We start from the raw sequence: 14,815 nt of genomic DNA on the forward strand, positions 1-14,815 counted from the left end.
AATCTCTTTGAAACCTGAAGAATCTTCGAAAGGGTCCTGTAGACGCAGGATCTCAGAATCACAACACGTGTCGCAATGAAGAGACAGCCTATGTCCAGACGTGTGCAAAGGTGCTCACATACACGAATAAGGTAAGCTATGGAGTTGAAAATAAGGTACGGATTGATGATAGGACGAAAGTTAATTTGGAACTTGTCAGGTCTTAGTTGAACTTGGTTTTCTTTCTAATAATATCTTAAAGCAAAGACTTATAGATGACTTTTTGAAAGACGTAGAAGAAACAAGAAAGTAATGAAGAGACAGCCTATGCCCAGACGTGTGCAAAGGTGCTCTCGTACACATGGATAGATGATCCTGTTTTGTATCAGAACGAACATTAATTTGGGACTAGTCTTGGTTGAAGTTGGTGTACTTTCTTATCTTAAATGAGAGAATTATATGTAGACCACTTCTTAACGAGATTGCAATTTTTTTGCGTTCACTCTATGTCGAGTAGAAGAAACAAGCAAACAATCGCCTTGGATCCTGAAGAATGCTCAGAAGTCTCTGATAGACGCTGCAGTCGATGGAGTTGTTGACAGTTATTCTATGGAGATGACAGTAAGATGTCAAAGAAGGTTTTACAGTTAAAGGAGAATATTTTATATCTTGGAATTTGGAGTCCCTTTCTTAAAGGTGAAGTTTGCAAACAGTTTTCGATTGAGATCCTCCCATCGAGTCTTATAACTCAAGTTTATTTTTTCGCAAGTTTGACCAAATTCTAAGATCGTCCATATAATCTGAGAATAATCATGAAAAACCATTTGGTAAGAACCTCCTCAATACTAGGATTTAGAAAATTATGAGAAAAAGTATTTGATAGAAGAAGTTCAACAAAATTTAGCAGAAAAAGCAATGCATCCTTGCATTTAGGATCCAACAGAATGCAGTCTTGTGACAGAGTTCAGGTAACGATGATCTTCCTATTTCTTTTGGATGATTAAGGATATCTAGGCAAAACGAGGTATGGCAGAACTATTAAGGAATTTTGTTAGATTTTATAACAGTTTAACCAAAAATTGGATGCAAAAAGTTAGAAGTGTAAAATCACGAGACCGACTAAAGGCCAGGTGTAGCGTTAAATTTGACCTTAGAAGTGCAATGCACCTTTAATCCGATTAATTATACATTTTTCAAAGATCAAGAAATCTATTCGATGATACACCAAATCATTTTATGGCGTATTTATTGATTGTTACTCATTTGAGATACTTATATTTGAAATCCGTGAAATTTTTAATTGCGTTTAATGCTCTTTGTAACTTTTTTACTTGAGCGTACTCGTTATGTTTATCCAGAATCATTTTCTGAATCTATTCGAAATGCGGTAAAGCCATTATTTCTCCGGCCTGGCTATATCCCATTCAAATTCAGTTGTTTTCGAGTTCAAATGGGCCACTAAGGTGATGCGTCCGATTCGCCGGCACTGCTCGATAATGCATTGTCCAGTTACGCGAACACCCCCGAAAATACAGCATGCGAAAAAAGCCATCCTCGCCACCTCCCGCCAGCATTAATGTCCCCCCACCTCGCACTAAGCTTCTTTTTTTAATACATAACTTTTTTTCAAGATGCATTTTTACATGTTTCGGCCTAAAACTTTACACACCCAGAAGTGAGAGCCGATGGAAACGGTAACGCCTATCGGCGCTCGGACGTCTCGCTCGCACGCGCGCCGCGCGCCCGCCGGACGATAGTGGCGCGAGCGAAACAAACGCATCCGTGCCCACTGCTACGTCTTAAACTAAGATTAAGGCTCTATTCCGCTTTTCCGAACGCAGATTCTTAGTTCAAACGCATGTAAAGTCAACATTTCACCACCTAGACCTGATTCTCGGTGCACGGCTCCGCATTGCATTAACTTAAACAATTAAATTGTATTTAATGAAACGCATCCACTGAAATAAGGCGAAAGCTATACGTCTCACTCTAGCGTCCAGTGCGAAGGCATTCGCGCCACGACAATTGAGTTGAGTTGAATTGAATTGAGTCGGTTAAACCGTAAAAATGGTCGGGCGGGTATAGCCGCGCGAGAAAGAGACGAACGAAAGGCGTGTTGGCCGAGACCGCTGCCTTCTTCTCCTCGACTTACGCCGAGTCGCGACTAGTGAACGTCAGCGAACTGACGTGGACGGCCGTATCTACGTTTGTTCGTGTCACGTTTGACACTTGAAAAAAAAAACGTTTCGCGCGTCTTCTGTCATTCAGATTTGAAACTTTCGAGTGCGTTCGGATATTTGACTGAGTGTTGTTGTACCATTAATTAGGATTTTATTTGAAGGAAACTGGTAACGTGTTTGTGTAATAATTAACTATCGGCTTGAACTAGCCGCTGAGACGCTATAAAGTGATGAATCAGCGAGCGCCGGCTAATTAACAACGTCACTGCTACGAAAACAAATCTAAAGCTCTAACTAAATTATTTAGCTTCTGGGATATTGTAAGTGTTCTTTTGTATTGTTATCACATTATATTCTGCTTTTTGTCTTCTCTTGTGCAGATAAGTTTTGTTTTGATATTTTATTACTTTGATAACTTCAAATTTTTTTAAACCGTTTTAGATATTGACATCTTTTTTGAAATTGTTTCTAATGTCAGAAATATTATTTGGACCAAATCAAACTTCATGTGAAAATATATTTTCCGTAAGAGCACATTTTTGCATATATTTATTGCCTCATTGAAAGTTTAAGAACGAAACAGTACGAATGTGCGACGAGGAAGGATATAAAAAACAAATTGAATAGTTTAATAAAAAAAGTTTTTAACGCGTATCGGGAAAATGATGGAATGGTTATATTTTTGACGTGCCGAAGAGGAAAAGTTACGCGGGGCGGGGCGACCGAAGCCAACAAACAGCTGATTGGTTCGAATACATGTGTCGCGTTTTTCTGTAGGTATTTTTTTTACTTTTTTTCTTTTCTTTGACCAACTTTTTTTGTAGGCTGTATTGATTTTCTGCTTTAAGTGCATCACTATGCGTATCTATCTGTGCTTGTGATGAATACAGTTTTTTGTTTCGTGTTGAAGTTTTTTTTTTAAATAATGTTCGATGAAATATATTTGAATATTAATGTGGACAGTTCAACACCTAATTTGAAAAGTAATTAGATTGTAACGATAAAAACAGGTGCATTATCATTAGACCATGAATTTATTGCTGCATCATTAATTTTCTCATTATAATGATATTAAGTGGATCGTTATTCATTAAATCATTTTGTTATCACCCACTTAATTTTTGATAAAATCGCTTTTGTAACCTAAATGTACTCTTAATTTGATTTTTGATTAATTTCTAAGTACATTCCCTTTCTTCAAGACATTGTTACCTCCAAGAAGAAAAAACAAAAAAAAAACTTGTTACAGATAAAATCAGAATTAACAATAACAAATTTCTTACTTCACATTATTCACACATTATTTATACTTATCTACCATTAAAAGTTTCACATAAGAAAACCGCACAAAAACTTGAAAAACTTAACATTGAAACTTTCAGAAAAAACCTGAAACTTTTTTCCACTGTAAACTCAAGAAAAAAAACAAGTATAAACACGACCAATGAGAAGCAATAAGAACCTAATAATTAAAAATCAATCTAAACGCTAATTAATAAAGATCATATTACCAACTCTAATGTTCATAAAAGTTATAAAAAACACAAGAAAATCCACTAATAATAGGCTAGCTATAACTCTACATGGTACGGGAAAAATATGATTAGAAAGATTAATTGCATGATAAGTTTTTCTAGAAGATTATAAAGGCATGATCTTGCGCCAACTAAGTTTTTTTCCTAACTTTTTTCTATCCACTTTTTTCTGCATTCTATTGTATTTTCATGAAAATTTAGAATTCAATCGGTTAATTGGAATTGTATTTATTCGAAAGTAATTTTGAATATTTTTTTATATTTTTTCTATTTATGATGGAGGTATTTAAAAATGTATGTTTTTTATGGATGCTAAATAAAGATACATTAAATATATTTTCTTTTGTTTTCTTAACGTTTTAACTATTTTTTCTGACTTTTATTCCTTACCCCTATTTTCCTTAATATTAAATTATATAGTCAGACTAAGTTGATTAACTATTACAAGCCATTTTTATATAAATTATACAATAGGTTTCTACTACACTGCCTAAAATTTTTTAATCTTTTGAAAAATCTAATCGTATCGGTCAAGAGTCAGCAAACACTATGACAATGGATTCCTAATCAATCTGTATTCGGATTAAAAAAAAAAATATTCCAAATGGTGTCAAAACTAACTTCATATTTAACTTTTCTTGGAATATATTTTTCGAAAAAGAAAAATTTTCATATCAAAAAACGGTCATCTCATCTTACCAAGAGCTTTTGAGCTTACGTACAAAAAATATTTTTTAATCGCTTACATTTTCACATTTCCTTTTCTACAGATCAATGTTCATGAACACAAGTTCATAATACGCTCCATTCATTAATTTCAGTGTCCAAAATCATAATGGCTTATGTTTAACTGATCACCAGAAATAGTAACAAATAGCAGACAAAAATAGTAAATGATCACCAAAATGAAACTCGCATTTTAATGTAAAATGATAACCAAAGTTTTAACACTTTGCTATCCTATTTAAGTGAAATTACTCCAAAATAAATCATGCGCAAGCCAAAAATAGTAAATGATCACCAAAATTAAACCACCATTTTAAAGTAAAATGATAACCAAAGTTTTTACATTCTGCTATCTTATTTAAGCAAAATGAGTCCAAATAAATCATTGTTATCCCAAAAGTAGTAAATGATCACCAAAAGTAGTGAATGATCATCAAAATTATACCAGCGTTTTAATATAAAATGATAATCAAAGTTTTTACATCTTGCTATCCTGTTTAAGTAAACTGACTCCAAAAAAATAAGTTCGGCCTGATACAATAAATGTAATAACATTATGGGGACCAGTGGCGGATTAAGAGTATCCGAGGCCCTAAGCACAGAGCCTGTGTAGACCCCCTATTACTTAAATGGAAATAGAAGGTTGAAGAAATTGACCGAGCGAAGCGAGCGTGATGCACATGTAGTTTCAAATGCGCGAGCGAAGCGAGCGCGAAATTTTTTTCGGACTCGTACGGTAAAATTTATCCCAAACGTACTTAATTTTTTGTTTGTTGACAAATGCAAAAACGAAGGCACATAGTTTCTGAATACGCGAGCGAAGCGAGCGCGAAATTTTAATTATTTTTATTATAGACTCAGAACCAAAATTACGTACAATGTAGCCCAACCGTACTTAACTTTTAATTTGTTGACAAATGTAAAAACGAGGACATATAGTTTTTGAAAACGCGAGCGAAGCGAGCGGGAAATCTTGATTATGTTTTAAGACTCAGAACTAAAATTTCGTAAAAGGGCTACATTTCAAACCTTCATTTCTTTCTGTTGGACAAGTAAGATGGATAACGTAAGATCGATAACAACGTCCGCGGACTTAACCGGTGGTCCGCGGACCACTTGGAATGCCTCCAGGCACCACCAGCCCACCACCACCAGGACCACTGATCTAAAGCATCCAAAATTTTCGGATATGTTTGTTATATTGCACTCGTAGTTACAGCGTGAGCTTCCCAACGACTGTACGATAGCGACTTCGGAACGCTATCGTTGCCTATTAATTCTTTGCCTAACGATGAGTAGAAGCCGAAAAAAAATTGTATAACAACTGCACAATTGAAAAAAAAAATCACTGCGATCGTACAAAAATCAACAGCACTGCGACCAATCAAGTTTAGAGGCGGGGGTGTATGAAGGGTCACTCCCGAACTGCTCGCGCCTTGTGATATCGGATATATTGTGGATGAATCTCGATAAAATGTAGGTATAAAATGAAACGCCAGCAGAGGATGGAGGCCCCTGGAGAACAGGGGCCCCAAGCACGTGCTTGTTGTGCTTATAGGGTTAATCCGCCACTGATGGGGACCCTTTTCCTGCACTAGGGTGGAAAATTGTCTATTACATGCCTCTAAACAGTGCGATAAGAGTGTGTTTTCGAGGGAGTGTATTGAGAAACACATTCTTCTTCTTCTTTCTCCTGCCCTGTTCCCAATTTTACTTGGGGTCGGCGCCATATGTCATTTTCTTCCATTTTCCCCTGTCACTCGTCATACTGACACTCACGCATGCATTGCAAGCCGGACACATAACTTAATATGACATCATAATACTTTATTTGATAATAAGCCTACATTTTATGGCAATCACAGTGACTTATTTAGGCAAAAATAAAACATTAATTTGGTCGTCAAGAGTTGGTGATCATTTACTAAATTTGGTGGTCGAATACAATTTAAAGTGAAGTCGTGACTAAAATAGCTGGTACTATTACATTTTTAGACTTTATTTTTCTGGTGTTCAGTAGATTTTTCTGGTTGCAAAACTAAGGGTATCAAAGCATTTTATGGTGGTCATTATATTTGTTCCCAATCATAATGATTTACTGTCTCCTCTAGCCAATCATAAGTCCCTGTCTGTCCAGTCTAATCTATTCGTCAGTTGTATTTAGACGTGATCGCATCATTTTATTCCATTGAATTCTTAGTCCATTGTACCTAATTAGAGTATCTCACGTGACTCATTTGTATCCTAACTTCGTTGCTATGAATCAGTCATTTTAATTGTACACAAAGTCATTAAAATTCTGTGGCTTTGATTAATATTGAGATTGTACAATTGTGTCAGGCACAATAATCGACCACGATTTGTATATAGGCGCTTTATTTTTTAACATTAAAACGTTGGAAATGGAAACATCTCGCCATTTTACGACAAACAGAACACCGTCTCTGACATCAACTTTTATAACCGTTCAAACAATTACTTCTGATCGTGGTGTCGCCCGCGCCCCGGCCGCGAGAGCGACAGAGACGAACATAAACTACTCCGCTACGCCCATCAATGTCTAATTGCTTTTATTATTTTAAGGCATCGTAATCATTATGGCCGCAATAAAAATTGTAATTACTTCTCATTAGTTCAATTAAGAATTTTCTAGACACGGTTTAGTTGATATGTTGATTGCAAAATGGTTTAGTCTAGTGATGCATTGTGTTGAGAAAGCGGCTTTTTATTACTATTACGTTATTATTAATTCCCTTGTCTGTGGGTGAAATCTGATGTCGATAATCAATAAATTTTATGAGTGTTAGACACGGCTCGTATCAATCAATATTAATGATCATTCCGAAATTTGGAACTAATCGACGTATTTTAATTTTTAATATCCATAAGTTCTAATCTGACCGAATAGGTACTTTAACGGCTACGATTCGAATTTGAAAATGGTTTTGTTTCAACCGTCATAACGGTTTCGAACAAATTCAAAAATTAGGCGCGTTTAATTACACGTCCATAAAACATCTCGTAATACTAAAATAATAGATTCGATAAAGCATAGCCGATGTGTTCGTAAAGAGAACGCGCTAAGAAATAAAACAGCGAAGTGTGAGCTACGAAGTTGAACGTGGAACAAACAAAAAAGAAGCGCGTAACGCACGCTCGCGAGGAAAAACTTCGCCAAAAAGTTTTCATGCACGTGGCTAACACGTGGTCTTGGGTGAAAAATCGCGCAGCCCCGCGCGTTCCTTGCACCACCCCCTCCCCCCGCCGACCCCGACGTCTCCCGCCTGAGGAGTCCTTTCTAAACGAAACGGTCTAGGCGGGAAGATGCGGCCTCACTGCTAAACTCAAGTTTATTACACCGGCTTGACTTTTCCGTTCTTTTCTTTAGTTTACTTAACTGGTATTTCTACAGAGTTTCTTATTGTACAGTTGCGGCGGCAGTCCCCAGTACGGCGGCAAGCTGTTTTACCCCTACTTGAAGACGTCTTCCCTACAAAGGGACTTCCTATTTGCCAGTGGCTCCGGTACGTAGCTTGTAGTTAGGCACAGTTTATTTGTAGATCACGATAGACTTGATGAACACTAAGTGGACTTTGTCGAAGCCATTAAGATTGAACTACTCTTTGGAGTAACGAAGATTTAGAAGTTAGTTTAAGAGACATTTTCTTTAACTTTAAATTGCCTTCAGTTGATTCACCAAGTAGGGACTAAGATTAGCCGAATTAAACTCAATGAAATTGTAGCGAGTCATTATCTTAAATTAAATTTGAATTTCGAAAATTCGAACGCATAAAAAAAGAACGCAGACGCTGGCCAGTAAAGCAACATTTCACAGCCTCGGAACAAAACGAAACTTATTTTAAACATAATAATTAAGGTGAAAGTTTTAAATTCATTCGGCTTAATTATAAAAACCAACTTGCATACGGTTGAAGTAATTAAAATTGTCAATGCATAAATTATGTGAAGCGCGTAATAACAGCTTTTGTACGCATCTGTAAACTATTTTATCTTAAGTACGATCTCCGGAACGACGTGTGTAGCATAAAGGGCCAGTAAAAACTATTAACAGTTCACTACAAATGTTTGTTTATGTAAAGTTAATTCTTTTGAAGTATTATCCATCTTATTTATCGATACAAGAGTCGATAGAGAGGATCTTCTGAATTAGTTTACGTGCTGAGTGATGGCCCCGTTTGACATATGGAATCGATTAAATTTTATCGATTTAACGATGCGAGCTGTTTGTCAAAATCAATTATAGGATTACTGGCGACCACACAGCTTTTTAATGGTGCTTAAAAAAGAAATTAGTTTCGATCTACTTAAAAAAATATTGACGAAAAACAGGAAGGAATGGAAAATTTTTAAAAGTCATTAGACTACAATATTTATCAAATATTTCTTTCAGGATCGCTGATTGTCTGATTTTTCGATAATGTTCCTGCTCTTTCAAACAACTAAAACAACGCAGCCATAACATTTATTTTAACTACTAAGTATAACCGACCATTATTTTCGTAACAAGTCTCCATTGAAAACTCCAGCTTCACGCTAACGTACGTCGTAAGTTATTCAAAAACCGCTTTTGGCCGCAATAAATATTCTTAACCGAAACTAGAGCAATACAATAACACATTCACATCAAAATTGAGTTATCATTAGCTTGGTTTTGCTTCGGCTCAGCTCACACACACTCATCCACATAGTTTTATAGCAACTGCCGAGGCGCCCGAATTACATCGCAAACAAGCTCGATTAGATCGACTCCGAGAACTGCCCATAAATTCTACCCTAAAACAACCGCTCTGTTTAGTTTGGAAGCACCCATCCCAGTAATTATACAATAATTCATACTTTAATAAATACTAATAAATCGTGCCCTCACTCCGCCGACTCGAAGCATTATCGACCATTATTACACGATGTAATTACACCCAATAAATTACCAAATAATACATCAATCAGATGTGTTATAATTTTCTTATTATTACTTGATTTTTTTTTCACTTTTTTATTGGACAACGGGCAATTTTATTAAAATTATAATGCAGCGGCCGGCTCCAAATTGGGGTAGCTGGAGGCTAAGTTTCGATTTAATTATATATGTAATGTTTAATGATATATTCTTATAATAAGCTACCTGATGCTGGGCTGGGCATAAATCAAATATTTCATTAAAATTCGGAGAGCTTACAACCCTTCATTTGGGTAGTTATTAGTCTTGGGATACGATTGTTCGCGAAATCCTCTAAGTGTAGGTGAGTGCCTAATTTTGTGGGGAAATAGCATTTTTGTAGTGACGTTGATGAATGGGATCCATTTAATCCGGCCGAGCTTAATGTATATTAGGATCGATAATCGACTTCATGTTAGTGTCCAAGTATTATCGATTATAGTGCTTTACAACACTTGATTAGTAGTTCTTCTTTTTATTTTTAAATACGAGTTTTAAAATGGAACATTGATTATTATTTTTATTTTTATTCATAAGTACGTTGATAATGAATTTAAACGGAAAAGGCATGGTTTTAAATTAGATGACTAGTACCTACGTACGAACAAATATTTCAGATAAAGTTATTTCCCTATTCATAGACGTGTTCCTGTTCAAAGAAAAACAAACTGAACATGAATTATATTTATATCAGCTGCTTATTATAGTGTAAATGAACAGGAAAATGAGTAATAATTATAATTGTTTACCTTGTCCGACAAAAATCCAACGCTTTATACCTACAGGAAAACTTAAAACATGGAAACTATAAGGATTCTATGGGAAGAATTGGCGGGAAACATGTACCTTACATGCCATATTTTTATGAATTATAAAAACGGTCTTGAATTTATAAAATTCGGAATCTTCAAATTGTTCCATAAAGCTTAAAAGGATGTACGTTGAAATAAACAGAAATCATTTACATTAAAAACACACATTTCTGTATGCGTAACAGAAATCTTGAAAAGAGTCTTTATATGGGTTATAAAATTAAGGTGCGTAATGTGTGTATGCGCCCTTGATTAGCCAAACGTCCCAAAAGTTTCGGATTTTAAAATAATATATTTTCATCCAATGCTTTTATTTTATAAGCATTGGTTTTCATTCTTCATCTACCTAGCCTTTTCATATGTTGGGGTCGACTTCCAGTCTTACCTGATGAAGCTAAGGACTAGTGTTTGGCAAGGAGCGACTGCCAATCTGACCTCCTCAAACCAATGACCCAGGTAATACATTACCCCACGGTGATTTTGGCTGTCGGACTTTTGGCTGCCGAAATGTTAGCCCAAGGAATAAATTGAGGAACTCTTCATAACATACATGGCCACCTATCCACCAGATATATCAATCATTGCTTGGCCCTGTGATCTTAGCCAGGAGTTACTGTTACAGCCTTTTTATGAGGATATTCAGACCACTGCTGGGCACAGGCCTCCTCTCACAAGGAGAAGGATTGAGCATTAATCACCACGCTTGCTCAATGCGGGTTGGTGATTTCAGACTTTATAGTCCAGGTTTCCTCAACATGTTTTCCTTCACCTCTTTATCAGCCATTGGTGTCCAAGAAATACTTAGAAAGTATATACAAGCTTAGAAAAATTGCATTGGTACTTGCCTGACCTGGAATCGAACCCACACCCTCATACTCGAGAGGTTGGTTCTTTACCCACTAGGCCACCACGACCAGGAGTTGCTGTCAAGAAAATATTTTATTTAAATGGTCCAATTGAAGACTAACTAAGAAAAATACCAACATACATTCAGCCAGGCCAAGACTAAACCAATTTCGCGCAAACGCTGAACTGGATTAATTAGTTCTATTTATAGAAATTTATATTACTTGGCCAACTAAACAATAGTGGATGTACATTAGATGATTCATTTTCATTGTTCTAAAATTAGGACAGTTCTCATTGTCACTCGTTTAGTTCCAAAATCCTTTGATTAGTCCAACGATGCCATATGGCTGAATGAAACGGACGGTGGATTTGTGAATTGGATGAGTAAAATTAATTTTAGCTTGTAACACTTAACTGTAGTGGACTTCAATGAGACCAAGTTTAAAGACGGCTTGAATGAAACTGAACGATGATGATGTATGTGTGTTATGTGTGTTTTTTTCTTGAGTAACTTGGTTATGCTTTAATCAAAACGATAATATATAATTGAAATAGCCAAAAGCTCTGAAAGCCGGTCCCTATTTAATGGACTGTGAACAAGAAGGAAAATTATTTAAGAAATAAAACATAGCTTTGTCATATTAAGAATTAGCCAAAAATAAGGGTACCGTACCGTAGTAAAATGCAGAAAGAAAACAGATAAATGAAATTCTCCCAATAGAATAAAATCAGATAGCTGGTCAATGGTAATCTTCATTTTGTTTTTTCCTATGAATTTGATGGCTAACAACCTGATACGAACCTCTTACATCCTAAGCCCGAATTAGTACCTACCACAGAAATACATGGTACATTTTCAATACATCCAAGACAGCATAGCTAATAGCTATAGAGCATTATGTTCTAAACGCCAGCATTGCAGTGAACCGACACGAAACAGTTTGTACTGTAATTGACATGACTGTCTTTGGAAGACAGTCCAGAAATAGAATCAGTCTTGCTTGATTCAGTTTTAATGTTAATCAACGTTTTTAAATGGTCTTTCAGGGAGTTTAGATGATGTTTCGTTAGGGGCTTAGATGAAGTTTTGTCGTCTTTAGCTTTGAATAGAAACTTTTTTTGTGCCGTGTTGTGATCATTCTTGGTGATGTTATAGATTCGAAAATAAATATGTCTGTCTGTTGCACTTTCACTCCAAACCTTTTGGTGCAATAGTTTAGAGGTCAAGAAAGGATTTAGGCGATTATTTGCCAAGTTGCGAGAAGTGATTCTCTTGGGAGGTTGGGTGAAATTGCGGAGATATACAGTAAGTCAAGTTTGTCCGAATGCGTGAGTCTCAGGAACTAGATTACTTTTTGTTCAGGTTTACAAAGAATTTCTGGTGAGACGCGAGCGTATAATTTCAAATAATTTTCAAAAGAAAACTCGTAAGGTACTATCATATATTTTTCTGATGTATCCCAATCATAAAGCAAATACTTGCATCCTTTTCTTAGAAAACTTCATATTGCCACATCCATGCCATTACAAATCAAATCTATTCAAAAGTAAACTAGCACCAACTACGCTTTGCCTCATCCAAAGATTGCTTCCATTTCCAGGAATAGACGCATTATTTGTTAGCTTCGAACCTCCGTGATCGTTCCTCTTCTATCCTTTTTCCCTTTGTCCTCATTCCCTCTTCCCTCCGGTATTCTTTCAACACGTCCCACCCATTGAGATTTGCTCTTTCTTATTTTCACAAATATTTTCATTTCATGGCTTTTAAATTTTTCGACGGTTCTCACAGTGTGTTTGTGTTGGCTAAATCTGTTTTTTGGGATGAATCTAGTTCATTTGTGTTAGTGGTTTATGTTCATTGATAACGTGGTTAATATTTTGGATTGCTTTTATTTTAGGTATCTGATATAAGTCAGGTAAATCTTCCATAAGATATTCCGACTTGGTTGGTCAGTGTTGTAACTCCAGGATACAAGAAGATGTACTTATAACAAAACTATGTTGACGGTCATGCAATTTCTTTACCCGATAACTATATTGGATAACCAAATACACTGCTACACCTAGTCATTCCATGTGTATGCTAGCTAAAAGTATAGTATACAGTACCCTTCACAACACACTTAAACAAAAAAATTGAAAGCCCAATCACCAATTAAATTAGCCCTTCCTCCTCCGATAAAGAGCATGACGGCCTTGATAAGCCCATACAGGCAATTTAAAACATTTTCGAGTGTATTTTAGAATGGCTGCAAACCAGGGATGTGGCTACTTATAATGATTGTTTAAACCGTCTCCCGTCGAATCGTTAGTATAATAACCTTGTTTAAATCAAGTGTCTTCTTCCGAGGAGGGGAATAGAAGCGGAAATATTTCGCACACAAACTAAGAGGGATATTTGCTTTACAATTGTTTCTGACCTATTTGTGGCCTTTGTTGCTTACGTGGTATCTCTCTAGTCTAAAGATCGGGATAGTCATTTTTGAACATCTCTGGTAGTCGCTAGTGGTAGTCAGTAATCGGTCTTGCCAAGGTATCGGGTTACCCTGTTGACTGGGTTGAGGAGGTCAGATAGGCAGTAGCTTTATGTAAGACACTGGTACTCAGCTGCATTTGGTTACAGTGGAAGCAGACCCCAACGTGGTTTGAAAAATGCTATCCTCTAAGAATCAGAGATTATTTTTCATACCGCAGCTTTGGGGAAAGTCCCATTCCAAAGTTTATCTTTGCTTGTCTTTGATTTGATGATTTGTCTTAGAAATCGATCAGTGTATGACTCAAAAAGGTTTGAAATCAGTAAGAAAGAATACCTCTTTCCTTGTGCAGCAGAGGGCTGATTGGAGTACCATGCTATAGCGTCAGTATCTATATAGGGACTAATCAAAATGTTTGTAATGTGAAAATGCCTTTCGGTAATATTAGTGACATCAGAATTCTAAATACTAAAACTGACCCACGGTCATGACTCAAGGCAATGTACGGGATCAAGCTTATCCCTAAGCTTCTACCCTCGAACTATCCATCCCTTAATTAATTTACTCAGACACAAGAAAGTATACCATATTTACGCTCCTTCTAAAGTCTTAATAACATGTCAGGTGTCAAATTAAACGCTTATTAGGTTCAAATAAAAACTTTTTGTATCTATTTATACAAGGATCCATTGTTTCAAAACCAACAAAAACTGAATGCACCAAATGCGGTTAAAAATATACAAATATAACAAAACCGCATCAAAACAAGTTTGTCAGTGTCTTCATTTGTTTTCAAAAAATTTAAACAATATTTGTAAACTTGTACAGAACTAATTAGGTATTAATGAGCTCATTAGTTACACAAGGAAACTGGTAATCAATCTCTTATCTATCGTAATGTAGTACCGTGGTTACACAATGTTTTATATAGCTGTTTTCCCAGTGCGTAACTTAATTACGAAAATATTACGCCTCATTAATGAACGCCACCTTTTTGAGAACAGGGGAACCTGTGGAGTCGACTCAGTGCTGGATTTATTTTTATCCAGGTACATTTTAGTTAGAGCGCATAAATTGTATTGTAGTACTTTATATTTTGTTGGTTATCAATATATTTAAATACTCATTATGAAAAATATATTTTTATATACCTAATACCTACTATACATTTTATTTTATCGTTCGCATATTGTAGGTAATTCTATGTATTAGTCGCATGTAAGTAGTCGTTAGGTTATTTCAATTTAAATGGTTCTACTTTCATACCTAATTTCAATGAAAAAACATGAATTAAATACTGAAA

At 35.8% G+C, this 14,815-nt stretch overlaps 1 protein-coding gene across 10 annotated transcripts in view; it reads left to right on the forward strand.

Moving 5' to 3' along the window:
- The first annotated feature begins 2,117 nt into the window (after positions 1-2,117).
- Pdm3 (pou domain motif 3) overlaps positions 2,118-14,815 on the forward strand; it is a 133,213-nt gene continuing 120,515 nt past the window's right edge. For 4 of the 10 annotated variants that reach the window (XM_021328804.3, XM_049838231.2, XM_049838229.2 and 1 more), the window contains exons 1-2: positions 2,119-2,479; positions 7,850-7,944. The gene's annotated coding sequence lies outside the window, so the exon portion shown is untranslated. Of the gene's footprint in view, positions 2,480-7,849; positions 7,945-14,815 lie in introns of all 10 variants that reach the window. The other 6 variants (XM_049838230.2, XM_049838235.2, XM_021328805.3 and 3 more) reach the window with 4 other exon arrangements.

Source organism: Helicoverpa armigera, chromosome 8 (assembly GCF_030705265.1).
Source record: "Helicoverpa armigera isolate CAAS_96S chromosome 8, ASM3070526v1, whole genome shotgun sequence".
Taxonomy (NCBI): Eukaryota; Metazoa; Arthropoda; class Insecta; order Lepidoptera; family Noctuidae; genus Helicoverpa; species Helicoverpa armigera.